General features: G+C 36.0%; 1 protein-coding gene across 1 annotated transcript in view; it reads left to right on the forward strand.

Annotated features, from left to right (window-relative positions):
* LOC145675126 (adenylate cyclase type 2-like) overlaps nt 1-19,142 on the forward strand; it is a 1,402,841-nt gene that overhangs the window by 290,478 nt on the left and 1,093,221 nt on the right. The gene's annotated exons all lie outside the window — the stretch shown is intronic.

Below are 19,142 nucleotides of genomic sequence, written 5' to 3' on the forward strand. Positions count from 1 at the left end.
CTTGTGACGTACCCACATTTCTGCCATTCATATGCAAGCATGTCCTTTAGGACTGGCGCACAAAATTGATGATGCACAACAGAATGCATTTTCATTATGAAAATGCTTCCAAATAACATGTACACCGAACAAGTGAACAGCTGCTACAATTAGTTATTTATCACAGTTTTGATATGAAAACTAGTCTTGCCCTTATTATAAGCAAGTGTTTTATCGTTGAAGGTGGAAAGTTGAGTTGCAGATATTTAATTATTTAATATTGAAGGAAAAAGCAAGAAAGAGGCTTGTTTTATGGATTGCAACTTGGTATTGAATCTTGTAATAATCTTTCTTGTCATCTATTCTTAGCAGGTATGTACGCATTCTCTTATCACTAATAGCAGAACAGACATAGGAAAAGTGAATTCTAAGTTTTCAGGTGTATCTTCTTCTAAGAATGGGCTATGAACTGATAATTTAAATCCTCTTAATTGTTCAATGCGTCAGCAATAAATCGATTGTATTTAGACAAACTGGCAATAAATACATTAAAATATTTTAACTTCGTAATATGCACGGTAAATTATAGGTTGTCAAGTATGAGTATTGGAAAAGAACGCGATATTTTCCCCAATGATGGTCTTTGCCTAAGGTTTCAAGATTGGAGAAGAAAACTTAACACACTATAACGGACCACGTAAAATTGCCTAAAATATATTTTTGGTTTGATTCAGTCCAACGTCCCACACTTATGCCTGCTACGGGCTAAAGGAGGTGGACCTACTGATTATAGTGGAATCCAAACCATTTTGGTCGTTCAACTAATATTCACCAGCTTATATCATTTTTCTAATATATATCCGAACAATCCCTTTGGTATTCTCTGCTCGTCATTACTATTAGGCGTGTGTTTCATCGACGAGCAGTCTATTCCATCGCACTTTTAAATAGGTATAGCTTGTAGCATGTTGCTATTCCATTTTTCACTACAGGCATTTCAATTTAATTAACGATTTCTCTTACTAGTCTCAAGATCTGATTGGTATAATGGCTATTGTACTACATTAACTACTGCATTAGTTAAAACCCTGCAAGTGCTTGCACGACCGTGTTTCATAACACAAGTCTAACTCACACAGTTTTTATAAGTTCCTGTGGGTAAGAGAGCTCTTAACTCTGAAGTGAAAACAGATATGTAAAATTTGGTTGCGGAAATTGATTCAAGAGTAAATTCCAGTGTTATTTGATACCTCACATGTCCCCTTGCCATTTATCATATTTGACCGCGACCGCCTTTCAAAATGGCGATCATGCACTGGAAGTACTCCCACATATAGATGCTCTACCCTGGTTTACAATACTGAAGTCAGATCTATCAAAAGCTTTTTCATTTTTGTGCCAAAAGGATATTCTTGGACATTGCCTACTGGATTTCAAGATGGCGTCGGTGTAACAGCTCAACGAAGCATTTGCGCATCGAGTGACTATTAATACGTAATTTAGCAACTCGAACTGAATCTTCTCAGAAATTTCCAATAAAATTTCAACTCACGGTTTACGGACCTTCCTCGTCAGATACACTCATACGATAATATAAAATATCTGTGGAAAATGTGGAAACAGCACTTTGCGACTATTTCATTGCTACTAGAATTGACTAGAGTTTAATTATTGCTTAGACTCTATTGAATCAATTTACAATTCTGCTATGAATTTTTGGTTCCTGTATTCTCTGTTTGCTATTCCGAACAATTATCTTTAATAACAAATGTGCTACCACCTAGCGGGTATCGAAATAAATTGCTCTACATAAACCAGTATAGGTATAAATAAAACATGCTTAGATCTCTGAAAATATTGACACTACATAAAAATAAGTGCCGGATCCGTGTTCAGGGGGTCAAAATACATAAGATTCATCAATAAATAATAATAAGCAAAATTTTGTATACCAGTCTTATTTAAGTATTGTTCAAAATGAACAAGCAATCTATTCATCAAGTTAAGAAAATTCCAAAGAATTTGCGTCGGCTTCATTAGACACAGTGGCTGCCATTTTGAAATTTGTAGTATTTAGTGTTGTTTGTTCAATCTGTTATTTTGAATGTTTGTATACTTTTTGGATCTTGCACAGTTAAATTAATATAAATACCAAGTGGACATTGTGATTATTGCCATGTATTTTTACACATATATGTTAGCAGTTAACAAGTGCAAAATACAGAAACTTATAAATATTTTGAACAATAATAAGTTTACACTATTTCCTCATAACAATCGCTCTGTTCCGGATAAGGATGTCTGGCACTTTTAGGGTGTGTTCCTCATTTGAATCTCTTTGTTATTGTACGTGTCAATTTCCATTCACTTCCTCTTCACCCTTTTCCTACTGCTGCAGCCATATCTTGAGGAATATGCTCATATATTTGAGCATTTTAGTGATTTCAGACACTCAGAACGTCTAAGACAGTCGTCATTGCAACAAAAGACAAAATATAGCAGGTCTTCTAAAGCAACGATCTTCGAGGTTGGTAATAGGATGATACTCACTATCAACGTTACCTTCTATCTCCGGCATAGTGTATCAATCTTTATGGTACACTGCTGTTGCATCTGATAAATGACGTTTCTTTCAGGATACTCCCTGAGGGGATTTTCACCCTTGAAGCAAAGATAAATTAATTTGCTATTACATGCCAAACTTCTGTACAGCACGTCGTTTAGCAAATAGTGTTCCAGTGCAGCAACCTTACATTATGATCTTTTTTTCGCTGGACATACCCTTCTGGAAAGTATTCTGGAAGTGAATGCTCAAGAGCGGCTGCTGATATTGGAGGAAGTAGAGCCAACTTGAATCACTAGCGGATGCAGACCAGAAGTGTCGTTCTTTTTTTTTTTGGGGGGGGGGGGGGAGAAGAGGGCTGTCACCTGGTTAATGAACATAGGTTAGAAGTACGGAAAACAGTTTTTACATCTGAAGCGTGTATATACAAGACTCAAAAAACACAGGCGCCAGGTCACCATGACGACAAAAATAAAAGTCTGGTGCGTTGATAATTTAAGGCCAAAATACGTAGACCTATGCACGAAGTTGGATTTGTGTTATTATGGCACTTAGGTCAGAAGAAAGTTTTTCGATCACTATATATTCACATATTCACAATATTTCAATCTTTAAAAAAAAATGGTTTTTAATCTTCGGAGATGCAATATTTTAACTGTTAACTTCGGTCATGATAATTAAAACCAAAGATCAGTTATTGGATTATAAATTCAATTTAATCAAAATGGGCCTTATGCAGAGTTGTTTTGACGTATGATTAGCGTCATATTAAAAACCTGACTACTGCAGGAAACATATGTTAGTCGAACTCTCTAGTATGGCAGTAATCACCCGTGAGAACGACTCTGCATAAGGCGGAATATGTTTATTAATAGATACAACTTTCGTTTTTTACAGAATTAACAAATAGTATAGTAGTAGTATAATTGTTGTAACAAATAGTATAGATTGTCCCCTCACGGGATACAATATCCACAGCTCAAGATAGGAAAAAAGGAAAAATAACTTACACCGTGAACACAACCCCCAGACCCATTCTTCTAGAAGCCGTCTGATGCTTGGTAATTTGAACTCAACTGGGTGTAAGATGATGCAATGATCCCCGCTGCTTCCACTCACCTTTTTTTATTTCAAAGTTTATCTTAACGTTCAGTTTTTATCTTATGTTAAATTTCACTTTAATACTTATTTATCTAAAGATAGGGTGTTAATATGAGGGGTCAGGTTTAGTCCTGCTAAGTTCTGGTTTTCATTTATTACCATTTCATATTTTCTTTAAATGTAGTTTTCGGGCAATGAAGTCACAAACACACTTTAGAGTCATCTATTATTTTAAAATGTTTTTATTACTTAAACGACAACATTTTTCTTCGTCCTTCCTGGCGGGTATGCAACAATAGACAACCCTTGTCAATCCACTGCTGCATATCTTCCAACTCTTTTTTTTTTCACTACTATCTATCTTGGGTAATCCTTCTCCACGTTACTTTGCAGTGTTTCTAAATTTCGTCACATTACCTTGTATGAGTATGCTTCCTAGTTTCTTCTTGTTACTTGGTATCCAGCTTACAAAATAGTGTTGTAAATAGAAAAAAAAAACCGTTCGTATTTTTTCAGAAATGTACGTTTTTTTTAGAAAAAATACATTGCCTCTCGTTTTTTTCTAAATTTCGTTTTTTTTCAAATAGTCATTTGTAATACATCTTACGTCTATTTAATTATGAAATATTTTTATGTAGGTGTAATCACCATAAAATGCAACATAAATTAAACTCTAGATACTGATACGCTGCAAATGTTTTACAATTTACATGAATACCATACCTACTAACAATTCGGGTTTCAGCAGTTTTCATCAATATCAACTAAGAAATAAAAGTAGAAATGAAATTTTGTTTTTTCGTGAAAGCAGGCCTTTAATAAGTACGAAAATAATGTCACGAACAGTATAAAATTCAAATAACTTGTCTAAAGGTAAAAACTAATACTAATTTGCCTTATAGTATTTTTCTAAATCTCATGTATAAATAATTTGTCGACTAGATATATATGATATGCAGAGCCGGCTCTACCATATATGCAACACGTGCATTTGCGTGGAGCGGCAAATTTGGAGGGTACGGCAAAATCTGTCATAAGTATATTATTTAAATTAGGTATTTCTTGTTGGAAACAGACTTCACGATGATGGTAGTTACATTTACTAAGCTGACCTTTTTGAATACTACATTCATAAATTATGTTTAGGTTGCATTAGTTTAAGATCACATGGACAATGCTAAAGCAAATGGTCGAATAAATCCAAGCATAAATTGCTTGATTGTTGTCAAATGCAAGAATTCAATTCTCGAATAGTAGCGAATATCTGTTTCATTTAGTAAGTTATCAGAGTTTTGATATGACAACTAGTCATGTTTTTATCAGAAACAAGTTCCTTAACATTGAAGATAGAAACAAGTTTTTTTTTTTTTAATGTTAGCAGATGTAGAAGAAAAATCAGGAAATAAAGATGAAAGAGTTAGTTGCACTTGAATTCTATAAAAAGGATTACCATCTTTCCTCTGCAGGTGTGTTTGCTTTATCTTTCACTAACATAATAGATTTATTTAAAGAAAAAAACAGACACAACGGGATTGCGTTTTTAGTAAGTATTTAAGCCTTTCTGAGTGCAACTGCACTTACCCTCCCCTTCGTTGTTCATGCTGGAGTGCCATACTTAAAATCATAACTTTTAAGACTTGTTCTTTCTGGAGAAAGGGGGAGGCGGCAAATTATGCCATTGCACGGGGCGACAAATTGCCTAGGGTCGGCTCTGATGATATGTATATACAAATATGAATATAGGATGACACAATTTGAAGTAATGCAGGGTGTTTCAAAATTAATATTAAGGTTTTGAAACTTTCTAGTATCGACCTAGGTATTACAATTAACTTAGAGTTATAAATATTATATCAAATGGAAGAGCAACTCAAACAGTTTTGTACCACGCATGCACATGCATTGTTTCTTCTGTCTGCCGTTAGAAAGAGCAAGTAGCAAAGATGGAGACTAGAGAGCAGAAAGCTTTTTGTGTTTTAATAAAGACTGAATCTGTACGGTGCAACCGTCTGTGTGAAGAATATTAAGGATACGCTTGCAACTATGTCCTTATCGTTTGCATTTGTTATAGGTCTAAAGCCTACAGATTACGGTTTACGTGCCAATTTCGCAAGTGAAATATTGCTGCATAACAATGAAAATTTTTTGGATCGTGTCGTCTTCAGTGATAAATCGACATTTCACCTAAGAACTAATGTGAACACTGATAATGTTTGTACCTGGCGGTCATCAAATCCTCAGGAGATGGTACAGTTGAAACGAGACTCCCCTAAATTGAATGTGTTTTGTGCCATATGGCGGAAAGTTTATGGGCCTTTCTCGCCTATCGACTAGATGTGTGTCGTGTGACGAATAAATCTCACATCTAACACTTGTAGCAAAGACTGTTTGAGGTGCTCTTTTACTTGATGCATTGCTTATAATTGTACGTAAAATGTAATAACTACTACGAAGACTTAAAACCCCGATATTCATTTTGAAACACCCTGCATTTCTCACCAACAGTGTTGGAACTAAGATGTAAAAAGGAGAGAAAATTTTCCTTATAAAGTTATTGTTTACAACAACGATATTATTATTAGTCGAGACTATAACTACAACAACAACACGGATTAGTAGTCAAAAAATGTAATCAAATGTACACTCGGTGGCCCAGTTGGCCAAAGTGGTACACACGGGTGTGTCACTTTTTTAATCCGCTCCTGTGTGGACACTAATTAAGATATCGGGATATTATTCTTGCCAAATATGGTTGAACCATAGTTTATCATATTAATTTCTTTTTCTTCTGGTGTCGAATTTCCTTCTGAAATTTCACCCCAGTCAAAAATTCGAGAATTTTCTAATTTCGAATTTCCTTTACTTCTTTTTTTTTCTGTAGCTTCCTTCGTTGTAGAAAGACCTCCTTAAGACTTGCCCGGTAGATACCTCGGATGCATACCTAACTGTTGACATCAATTGGACTGGCCTGCGCGCAGTGTTGCCAGTTAGGGAAATTAAAATTTCCCTAAATTTAGGCAAAAAATTCGAAATTTTTGTTTATAAGTCCGTACCTATACGTCCGAGTGCAAGTCAACTTACGCCAATCGAACATTTGTCCTTACTTACCAAACGCAAGTACAGATCGTTACAATGGGGTAATTAGGGGGCGCACGAAAAATTCGTATTTAGGTTCTAACCCTTGATTTTTTCTAGTTTTTCCCTACTTTTCTGTTTACCGTAATATATTTTTGGTAATTAGAAGGTTTGTTCCTTAAATATCGCCATAATACTTCTAGAATATATTAGTGGTGTGCCAATGTTTAATTTAAGATAGTTTGCGTCTGTCTGGTAGCAGGCACGTAGCCAGGATTTCGTGAAGGGGGGGGTCCGTGACATGAAATACTGTGGTCATCACAAAAGGGGCTCGATCATTCTAAACTATTTTACTGGAACATATATTGGTTCGTTTAGCCAGGATTTCGTAACGGGGGGGGGGGGGTAACATGAAATTCTGAAGGCCCAGGAGCTCGATCAATCTAAACTACTTTACTATCAACATATATTGGTTTGTTAGGACAATAAAATGAAGATATGTTGGCAAGTATTTTAATAACAAACTATGAAGAAATTTCGAGCAAAATAATAAAAAATAGTATTGAAAAAGATTTTACAATATTTACGTCCTTCTCCTGTTTATTCAAATATAACATTTTTTTTTCGTTATGACCTCAATTATTATAAAAAGTACATACTCAATACTGTCTTGTAAACTATCTTCTAATATAAATAAAATAAAAAGTTTGTTTGTGTGTTTGTCTGTGTGTGCGGCCTGGAGACCAGACGAGTGGACCGAGAGTTACCAAATTTTGGTCAGGGGTACCTTGGCCCAGGTCCCAGATCAAGACGAAGTGTTTTAATTTCGATACAGGGGGGTCTCAGGGGGGCGTTTACCGGAACCGGCTTGGGAAATAGAAAAATTGACCGAGAGTTACCAAATTTTAGTCACGAATACCTTGGTCCAGGCTCCAGACCAGAGTTAAACGTTTTTGTCGAAATTCGAATGAGGGGGGTCTCAGGGGGGCGTTTACCGGGACATGTAAAAGTAGTTGAAAATGACCGATATTTATTTATTTATTTATTTATTTAACAATCACCAGATACAGCTCAGAGGTCATTTTACACTGGATATCCAACAACATTAACAATGGAAAGGATTTGGGAAGGCATCGGCCAGGGCCTATTTAGTAGGTGCCATCCCGGCATTTGCCTGGTAGGACAGAGAAACCCTGGAAAACCTCAGTCAGGATGGTCGGCAGCGGGATACGAAGCCACGACCTCCCGAATACGAAGCCAACGCTCTACCACTTGAGCTATTAGTGTCGAATTCATATTTACGCGGTCGCAGAAATCAATGGTGAAACTCGGATTGCATTAACTTCCAAATTCACGCTATTCGGCTCCGGGCCGGGGGGTCACCAGAGGGGGGTGAGATACCAAGACATATAAAAGTAATCCAAAATGACGGATATTAGTGTCAAATCCATAGTTTTCGCGGTCGCTGAAATCAATGGTGACACTTCCATTAGCGATGACTTGCAAATTTAGTTACAATTGTATGCGGGCCGGGAGTCAGCGGGGGTTGCATACCGAGACATGTAAAAAATAGCCTAAAATGACCGATATTAGTATCAAATCCATAGTTTTCGCCGTCGCTGAAATCCATGGTGATACTCCCACAGGTGTTGACTTCAAAATACAGCCCCTGTGCGAAGCATGTGTATATTCAACTAGTTTTACAATATATGCGTTTCTTTCTCTGTTGAATCAAATGCTAACAGAACTTTCTTTCAACATAAATTTTTGTTTTTATTATTCCGTCAACTATTGTCGGTTTCAAATGACAGGTTAAAGGAGCAATAGAAAATTGTCCTTGAAACAGCATGTTTGATACTGCAAGGATGCGATGACGAAAAAGTATGATTTAAAATGTTCACGCTGTTACACAACGGCACTATAATTTCGAAAGCTTGAAATATCCCTGACTAGTAGCGGAAATTCTGAGAATTAAATAACTTTTCTTGAAATTTCAAATTCCCTGACTCTTCCAGAATATCTCGCTTACCTCGCCATCATATTGCAAGTAATACAAATCTCCTCATAAGAAAGAGTAAGCAAAAGCTTCCTGTAGTTCTTTTTAATTTTTAACGCTGATCCTTCTTTTTGTCATTTCATTTTGTTTTATCCTTCCTCAATTTTTTTCATTCCTGGTCTCGAAGGGGGGGGGGGGTCCGGACCCCCCGGACCCCCCCCTTGGCTACGTGCCTGCTGGTAGCATGTTGCCAGCTACAGAAAATGTTTAATTCCAGATTTTAGGGGGGAATTTTGGGAAAATTATGTGTTTTGTCTCTATTTTTTCCCTCTTGTTGGCTATATCGGAACAAACGTACCAGTATCTGAAAGTATCGTCTTTGCCGTACACAACGCACTATAGAAAATTTCAATAGGATTATTAGAGGAAGTACAGTTGAGGTTTACAGTAGACTTTGTTCTCTAATTGGAAAGATAACTTGTGATTTTTTAAAGGTAAAATGAGATATTTTTATTGACATGCTTACTTTATTAGATATCGTCACAATACTTGTAGGATATATTAGCGGGATACCAAAGTTTATTTTAAGATAGTTTGTGTGTGTCTGATAGTAGTCTTGCCAGCTACAGAAAATTTTAATTCCAGATTTTAGGGTCAAATTTTGAAAAAAAAATCCCTTTTTTCTATTATTTCCCTCTTGTTGGCTACATTCGAACAAACGTACCAGTGTCTAAAAAGCCTCGTCCTTAGCCTACACAGCGCAACATAAAAAGTTTCACTAGAATACTTAGGGGAAGTACAATTGAGGATTATAATAAACTATGTTCCGGAAATGGTAAGAAATGGTAAATTTCTGAGGTAGAATGAGATATTTTTAAAAAAATTTATGCTTACTTTGTTAGATATCGCCATGATACTTGTAGGATATATTCTTGGAGTACAAAGGTTTATTTTCAGATAGCTTTCGTCTGTCTGATGACAGTGTTTCCAGCCAAAACAATTAATTTCGATTTTAAGTGAAAAATTCGGAAAATTTCTCTTTTTCCCTATATTATTACCCTCTTACTAGCTACATTGAAACAAACGTACCATATCTGAAAGCTTCCTCTTTGCCCTACAGAACGCACCATAAAAAGTTTCAATGGGATAATTATAGAAGCTGTAGCTCCAACATATTTGTTGATTTTTGCTTCTGAGGCGTAAAAAGTGTCAAAATTTCATGTGTATGATGACAGAGAATTTTTCTTTCCCTCTTTGAATGGAAGCCAGCAAGTTCAGGATTTCACTGTGCCTTGTCAACATACCAAAGAAATTTTTTAGGTGACTCGAACCCATATAGCAGCAGTGGTGCTAGATACAAAACTTTTTGAAATTCGGTTAGGGATTTTTTTTAAATTTTCACCCTTACATTTCCCTCAATAATTTCCCACCCGTTGGCAACACTGCAATGCAACTTACACCACAACATGGCCACATCCATTTTCTAAAAAACAAGACCTTAACCATATCAATCGAATGAATGGTTTTTGAGTAATAATTCACTAACTGAAAATGTAGGAAAAAGCCAAAAATTACCTGGGTCTGAAAGGAATAATCACATAATTTTGCTCGTATAGGTACAAAGAAACAAACGATTTGTAAGTTACGAGGACTTCGACTCAAGTTCTGTTGATTATTTCAATAATCTGCAACATAAATCAATAAATAATAGTTGCCAGAAAAAAAACAGACTTTTGAAAAAAAACATGAAAAAGAACGATGTTTTTTATTGAAAAAAAACTTCACAGAAAAAAAACCGTTTTTTTACAACACTAATTACAAAATGCTCTTCTCCATCGCACATAATTTTTTCAGGGAACACATATGTCAGGCCCATTGCCACCACAATACCTTTATTTTCATGGTTATATTCGTTACATTTATCACTGTTTGATTCACATATTTCTTTTCCTATCTTTGTGGGTGACTCCTAGCATACATTTCTCCATTCTTTGTTTCCTGATCTGGATGCTGTGAATGTCTGACTTAGTTAGTATCCATGTTTCTAATTCATATGTAAAATTAGGTAGATTACATTCATTAAAATTGTACATTTTACAGTCACTATTTTTTTTTCAGTATGAAGCGGTTCCTTCCGAATGCGATCCGGTCTACTCTGCTAATTTCCTCTTGAATGCTACCCCATATGAACACCTCTTGTTTCAAATCGACTTAGGTATTCATTTTTTTCTCATTCCGTATGTTGAACTTCACTCCTTGATTTATATGCGAAGTCGTTTTTGTTCAACATCACTTCCGTCTTTTCTATGTTCATTTTCAACTAGACTTTCTTGCTTTTCAAACTGATTTCTTGCAGATCTCTGTATTTGTTTCCAAAGAGAATGATGCCATCAGCGAAACGAAGATGTCTAAGATGTTTGTAATTTATATTTATCTTCCGTTTTTTCCACTTCAGAGATCGAAACACATACTGAAGTTCGTTGGTGAAAAAGCTTTAGAGAAATCATCCTGACGTACGTTATAGTCTTTCTACAGCCAAATAGTTGGATAATTGCATCTTCTCTATAGACATTATCTATAACTTCCTTCGAACTATACAATTTTCTTTGACATCACTTGCTTTAATTGTGTGAATAGCTACCGAGATCTTCACAGAATTAAAAGTTCTTTCATAGTCAATAAACGCAGCACATAAAGATAATTCGTACTCGTTTGACCATTCTATCAATTTCCTCGTAACTTGAATATTAAATACGGCGGTGTAACCATTTCAAAATACAGCCTATTTGTTCCCTTTGTTGGGCGAGGTTTATATTTATTTAACAAGAGTCAGTACTTTCGAAAAAAATAAAAATAAATAAATAAAAATAGCCTTATGAACCCCAGAAAGAAGATTTATAGGTCTAATGTTCGTAGCTATAATTTATGTCCTTTGTAATGCATGTTACTTCTTCTCTTCTAGAATATAAATCACTTACCTACTAGTCATATTATATAATGGTTTGGTAAGATTTTCCGATCTTCATTCATTTACTTTCTATGTCAAGTATCTCTGTTTCTTCGTGTCTTTTCTTCATTTTATGCTTCTTAGATCAAATTCAAAATTCTTGCAGTAGCACTGGAAATCTCTGTTTTCTTTCTCTTAATTTTCTTTCATTTCCGGTTCATCGTTTGAACATAATCTGTTGTTGAATAATTAAATCTCCTCCAGTATTTGCTCACAGATTATAATGGTTGTGCCACCTTCTCTTTTCTGCATTTCGATTTGCCTCAGTCCATTGCTTACGTTGTGCTTTGTCTTGTAGAGATCCATGTTATATTCAATTATTTTCCTTGAGCTCCTCCGTGGCTAACTGGTTAGCGTACGTGCTTTTGGCGTGGAAGATCCGGATTCGATTCCCGGTGGGAGCTTATGTGGTTCGGATTCCACGTTAATCAGTAGGCCCACGTCTCATATAGCCTCGCTGCTGAACGGGACGTTAAGCTCAACTCAATTATTTTTCTTACGAGAATGCTGTTAAACTTTGTTATATATTTCCTGTAATGTATTTCAATATAGTTTTCCAAAGTTCCACATATTTTATTTTAGATGTCGCAATGTTACTATTATTCTTCATTTCTCTTCGTTTCTTCATCAGATATCGTGTTTCATTGGAGATTTTCTTCTTATTCTGCTTTCTCGTAGCATTTCCTATCTTCGTAGCTGTGGCCATCAGAATGTTCGTAATTTCCCAATTAGGTTCTGAAATATTCACGCCTCTTTGAGTGCAGTAAAATAGATTTTCAGTCCAGAAATGGAGTGGGTTAGTAGGTCAAGATTTGTGAGTGGGTTAGTGGATCATGGGTCAACAGGACGTGACTCGCTGCGACCCAACACACACCATAACCCACTCTCACCCTCTGATCCACTCTGACCCACCGAGTTACCCTTATCCACTTTGACCCACCCTTAACCACTCTGACCCACCGACCCACTCTGCTCAATGCATTGTAGACAGCATCTTCTGAATTCGTCTATGTTTTCAGTTGCAATGAAAAGACTGACGCTGCTCTTCAAGAATCTTTCTTTCTGTATAAGTTTGTGTCGCTCTACAAGTTTCGTGATTTTCAGAGGTGAAGTTTAGGCTAAACTATTCGATTGTTACTTTCTGTTTTCAACTTGTTCAGAATATCTCAGTCCTCATCCATGTCTCTTCTGTTGGGCATGATGTAGTCCATTTCGTGTGTGTTTTCTTTGGGTATCGCCATGCCTTTAAGGGACATTTCGTAGAAGGAATTGATAACGTAAATCTTGTCAGTTTCTGCACATTCTAGGTTTGTGTCTTTTGCCATGTCCGTCATTTCTTTTTGATTTTTCCATTTGTCTTTTTCTTTTGTTCTTTTCTGGCGCTGAATCCAATAATAATGATATTTACTTGATTTATTTTCCTTTGTTATTAAACTCCCTAATTTCTTAATATTTAATTTTTTGCACTCCTTCTCCTGAATAGGTTGTTATGGAAGCCTTAAAAGGGTGCTTGATATCTGATAGGAAGGACATAATAAGAGTCAATTGAGGTTGTAAAATCGAAATCTTTCAGTTTTATGTCCCACATTTAGAGATGACGAATTGCGGATGTTTTAGTTTCCGGAATCCGGAAAGTAAAATCGAAAAAATTCCGGAATTCCGAAAAAACTACGGAATTCAGAAAAAGTCCGGAATTCAATAAAATTCAAAATTTCAGAATTTTTCCGAATTCTGGATTTTTCCGATTTCCGGATTTTTTCCGAAATCTAAAAATTTCCGATTCCGGAGAATTTTGGCCATACTTACACGTTATGCGGTGTAGGCTAAAGGAAACGGTGATAATGAGAGTGAAGGGGGAATGACGAGTGTGAGAGAACTTCAAGAAAACCCACGAAGCTTGTCTATAACAGCGCCCACTTAGTGCGAGCTGGGATCGAACCAAGGATCTCATGCACCAAAGATGAATGCTTTGCCATTTTCAAAAAATTAACATTTATTGGACGTAACAATCCATTACAACAAAGTTTCTTAAGGGTCACAGTAGTTCAATGAAACAAACGTTCTAGAATCTGGCATGAAAATTTGTAGAATTGAGGAAAAAAAAAGATTCTGCCATAAAATTTGCTAACTTCCCATTACGTACATCAATTAATACTCTTAAATATTGATGTAAATAGAGTCCAAAGAGGGATATACTAAGAAGAGGGATAATATCATATATCAGTAAACAAGAGCAGTTGAGTTATAGTTAAGTATAGATATATCTGTGTGTTACTAGAAGCTGAAATCTTCTGTGTTGAAAGATCACTTAAGCCAGGATAAAGGCATGTTCATAACTTAAATAATTAATACCTGACGATGACGGAGGTCTATCTACTTGAAGTAGATCTTTTCATAACCAAAGAATAGGTAGACAAGATGGGAATATTCCTCTCTTGACATATACACCTAAATAATTAGTCCTATCCTTCAGGGCCTTCTATCACTTGTTAATTAGTACATCTACAGAACTGAGATTCTCTTTTTCATTACCCTTCATTCAACATGGTATATTTTTTTCCTCTTCGTATAATGAAGACATATTTCATCTCAGTGACTTCTACTTAAATATGTATAATGTCAAATAAAAGCTCTTGAGAATTGCCAGGTGGATCTTTGAAAAGGAATGAAGTGGAATTATTCTTGTCAATTTGATCTTCACAAACGAATGACAGAATATAACCTAAATTAGTTTTATTTTCTTTCTTTTTATGTACTATGTATCTTCAATTTATCTCTTTTTCTTTGGTTAGAAATCATGGTGCATTTGATAATAATTCTTTCATAACTTTCTTCTATCTCTTTTACACTCTGACAACTTTAAACTAGTTTTGTCAAAAAAAAAAAAAATGGTTTGAGTTTTTGCCTCTTGCGCCCTTATATAACACTAAGGTTTGTGATGGATGGTGCCTATTATTAACGTGAGCTCGGAATTGACAGGGGCCTCAATCCGATGGATTTGCCGGGTGCACCAGCAAGATCTCCACTACATTATCTCGTCACCAAAATATCTGGATTGCAAAACGTCTTGATTTTGTCTCATCTTGATCCATGAAAAAGTCTTTCTAGTTTCGTCTTGATCCTCGAAAAAATCTTTCTCGTCTCGTCTCGATTCCCGAGAAAAGCTTTCTAATCTTGGTTCGATCCTCGAAAAAGTCTGTCTCATCTCGTCTCGTTCTTCGAAAAATTCTTTCTCGTCTCGCCTCGATTCTCGAGGAAGCCTTCCTTATCTTGACACTCGAAACTCTTTCTCATCTCATCTCAATCCTCAAAAAAAATCTTTCTCCTCTCGTCTCGATTCTCGTAAAAGCCTTCCTTATCTTGATACTCGAAAAACTTTTCTCGTCTCTTCTTGATCCTCGAAAAGTCTTCCTAGTCTCGTCTCGATCCTCGAAAAAGTCTCGTCTTGTCTCGATTCTTGAGAAAAGCCCTCCTGGTCTCGATACTCGAGAAACCCATTCTCGTCTCGTCTCGATTCTGGAAAATACAAATTCAATGGCTTTGCAGTGTAAACCTTCTCCAGTGCACTATCTTGTCTCCAAAATATCTGGATAGCAGGGCTATGGAAAGAGTTTGGTGGATGGCATTGTAATTTTGATGAGTCATACAAACAGGTGTAATAAATAAGTTTTTTATGTTTTATGCCATATCTTTGTGTTGTTTCTCAACGAAGGTTCTGGTGATCCACTTACAATAGCGTAGTCAGTGTTTCTTTCAGAAACAATGTTCAGGGAGGGAGGCACATTTAGTATTCCGGGGGTACTGCTGGTACTATTATATTTATTATTATATTATAGACGTAATATTTTTGTCTCCTCCAGGGAGGCACTCTCAGAGCTCCGGGAGGGCAATGTCCCTCCAAAATAAAACATGCTTGAAAGAAACACTGAACGTAGCTAAGTGTCACCACAAAGACAGTGGAGCGAAAGGGTTCTTTTCCCCGTGTTTGGAAAGGGGTCAAGACAAACTGGAAGTTGAGGGCAGAGAGGTTGAGAATTAGAACAAGGAATAACACTATACAAAAAAAAAAAAAAAAAAAAAATGGTTTCATTCCGCAGGTAGTCATTTGTACATGATGTGAGTCAAAGACTATTACATTGTATAGTGTCAGGGAGCCAGAATCTTTACAGATGATTTGTGTTATGTATCATACCTTAAACCTAATATACTATTACGAGACACTAATTTCCTTACACATTTTATGCTTGAGAGTGTCACTGATGTAAGTAAGCTATTTTGCTCAGGGACGCCATGGCTTCTTACTTCTGAAAATTACAAAAACCTTTTGGAAGACCTAGTAATAATAATATTTTTGTATATATTAGTTTCTGAGCCCCCTTCCCTCATTGTCATCTGTTCGAATTATTTTGTTCTCTCTCTCTCTCTCTCTCTCTCTCTCTCTCTCTCTCTCTCTCTCTCTCCCTCCTTTACTTTTATGATCTTTGACATGCACCGATTGTGAGAAAAAACGGTATTGGATTTAAGAAAAAATCTTGCAACGTACTCGGAGGGTAGTTTTCTACTTAAATATAAATAAAACAATTATATTTATTAAGGACATTACAATTCGAGAACGTTGCACTTCTGTCTTGGCATGCTGTTCCCATCAGAAAGCATATTATCCAAAAACTCTCTTATATATTGGAGTGTTTCTTCTCAGTGTAGGATTCCTCCTAGATTCCTAATTGATTTTACTATTTCTATTTCCCCTCCCCTTATTTTCAAAAATACAAGTTTTATGTATTTTAACCCGCCACTGTCATATAATATAGAAACTGGAAATTTATTACATCAGAAATATGTTTTAAATTATGTATTTCCTATTAAATTATGTATTCTGTTGCTACTATATAACTACCTACAAATCTATTCTAATTATGAAAAATCACTACTTGTTGCGTCACTATGAAAAATCACTACTTGTTGCGTCGCTATGTTTGACGTAATATTAAATTCTGAGAAGTGGGTACGTATTCGGACTTGTGTTCATATAAATAATCTGACATCTACTAAAACCACGATAATTTTTTTTTCTATTTTAGGGTAAGAAAGAAAGAAAGAAAAATTCATTTGAAAAAGTGTCAATGCAGAAATATTTTTGTATGTTTCTGTGGAGAAATTAGTTGGTCGTTTTCGCAATTATGCTCTTATAGTGACAAAAGTGAGTAACAATGGGAAGTGAGCAAACCTAGAAGAAGATACTGATTCTTATCTGATGAATTCTAGTGATAGTGGTCAGGTTGTTCATTCGCTGATGTATCATCTTCTGATATACAGTGGTGCCCACCCCCCTCATATCCATGACACACCCCTTTCAATTGTCTATCCGTAGGTGTTCTTCCATGAAAAAAAAAATCTTTTCGATTAATTTTTACACTCCATCAAACATATTTATTTAGATTTTTAACCCCCCCAAGTATTTCAATGATGCAGTTTGCGTCATAGCCCCCCTTTGTGGGCACCCCTGTGATATAGAAACTTCTAAAAACGAACTGCATATAGTAGTGATGGAATAACCTGCACATGCGATCGTACTCTTGTGTGTCCTCGAGACTAATATCGGTCATTTTCGATTATTTTTCACCCCCACCCCTCCCGCTGGGTACAAGGGGTGTCATATCCATCTAGATTTCATTTACAAGTTGTAGGTTATCAGCGTACAAAGCTTGGTCGACATTGTTCCAGGTGTTTCAGAGTTATTCTGAAACATTTCTGTACAAAACTGTGAAGATTAAAAAAAAATACACAGGTAAGGACAGCTTTATTCAGAAAATTACACAGGCAAGGGGTTAACAACTGTAGCTGTAGAGTGTGACTGGAAATTGCTCACTCTCATTAGTATTAGAACTACTAGTTTCCTCGCCCTAAATCATGTCAAAAAGAGGAGGAAGCGAAACAACGAATCAACAAACATGGATGTCCATTGACTGAAAATATAACATCTACAAAATAAGATTATCCATGACATTCAGTGGCGTATTTAGGGGAGTGGCTTTCGGGCTCAAGCCCCCCAGAAATACATTTGTTATATGCCAAACTTCATTAAAACTTGTCGACACCCAAAAGGAAAAATGTACGTGCTTATTCATGTGATGTGCCTAAACAAAATCCTAAATACGCCACTGATGACATATTATTTTCTTCTTTTTCTATTGTGTAGTAAGTGCATACGTTAAAACATTTGCTCTACATATTAAATGAAATAACGTAAAAACAAGTTATCGTTGTAACAGTCTATTTCCTAAACTGAGAAAAGATAAAGAAAATTTTTCAGTTACTTCAGGATGTCTATATCTTCGTTTAAGGAATTGTATAATAGTATAAGGTGTGCATTTCATCAGAGTAACAGCAAAATGAGAAAATTTTCAACGTCATATATGTACACTTTTCTTTATTGCAACTGAGTTCACGCTCACGTGTGAAGGGCTCTCATAAGACTGCGTGTTATTTTATTCCCCGCCAGCAGCCCGCTCGAGCCGACTACTGGCGGGGTGATCTTCATAGTAGCTCAGAGTCGCGGTTCACTTGCACCGAAGCGCGTGTGTGAAGGCGTACATTTAAGACAATGTAAAACTAGTACCTGCAGCTCACGTGAGCGGCTCACAGGATCTAGTGTGAAGACATACTTAAATGTTACATTTGGAAAGTATAACTAAAAAGGAAGTCTTAAAGCTAGAATTGTGCGTCCCTCTTTAAACTTACGAAACGATACGTATATAATATACTTTTAAATTTTAATTGTGCGTCTGTAGGAGAATATTTTAAGTTACATTTGCACTTTAAAGGGGATATTATATGTTTAAGGCAGAAACTTTAAAAGTTACAATGGTAGTTTTAAAGAAGATTCCTTAAAGATTTCAAGTTACAATTACACCTCGAATTCAGTCTTCAAAGTTAAATTTTGTAGTCTAAATTAGCGGGCCAATGGTGTTTCAGTGGAGCCGGTATTGTGTACTTGAGTGGCCTGAGATGGCAGGTTGACTATCATGAGGCGAAATCCGTTTGCGGGAGGTTTGTGTCCCTCAGAAGAGTATGGGCGCTTTTAACTGTCCTTGTCGTAGCTGATAGTCACGAAAAACTAGATAGAAAAACTAGAATAAGAAATGTGTAAAAAAAAAAAAAAGAAAGAAAGAAAGAAAGAAAGAAAAAGAAAGAAAGAAAGTGGTGGGACGCTAATTTCTTGTACGAGGGTCCCTGGTTCAATCCAGGTCATGTGAGTTTGAGATCCTGTCCGTGAATTTTTTCGGTGATCTCCCGTTTCTCCCACATTTTCATTCTATCAATTTCCTTCTTTTTCACACTAATTATGTGTTATTCTTGTAAATTCTACAATATCACAAGCCAATAACAAAAATAAGTGTTCAAAGTTCGAGAATATACTA

Source organism: Thermobia domestica, chromosome 18 (assembly GCF_964235325.1).
Source record: "Thermobia domestica chromosome 18, izTheDome1.hap1.1, whole genome shotgun sequence".
Classification (NCBI taxonomy): domain Eukaryota; kingdom Metazoa; phylum Arthropoda; class Insecta; order Zygentoma; family Lepismatidae; genus Thermobia; species Thermobia domestica.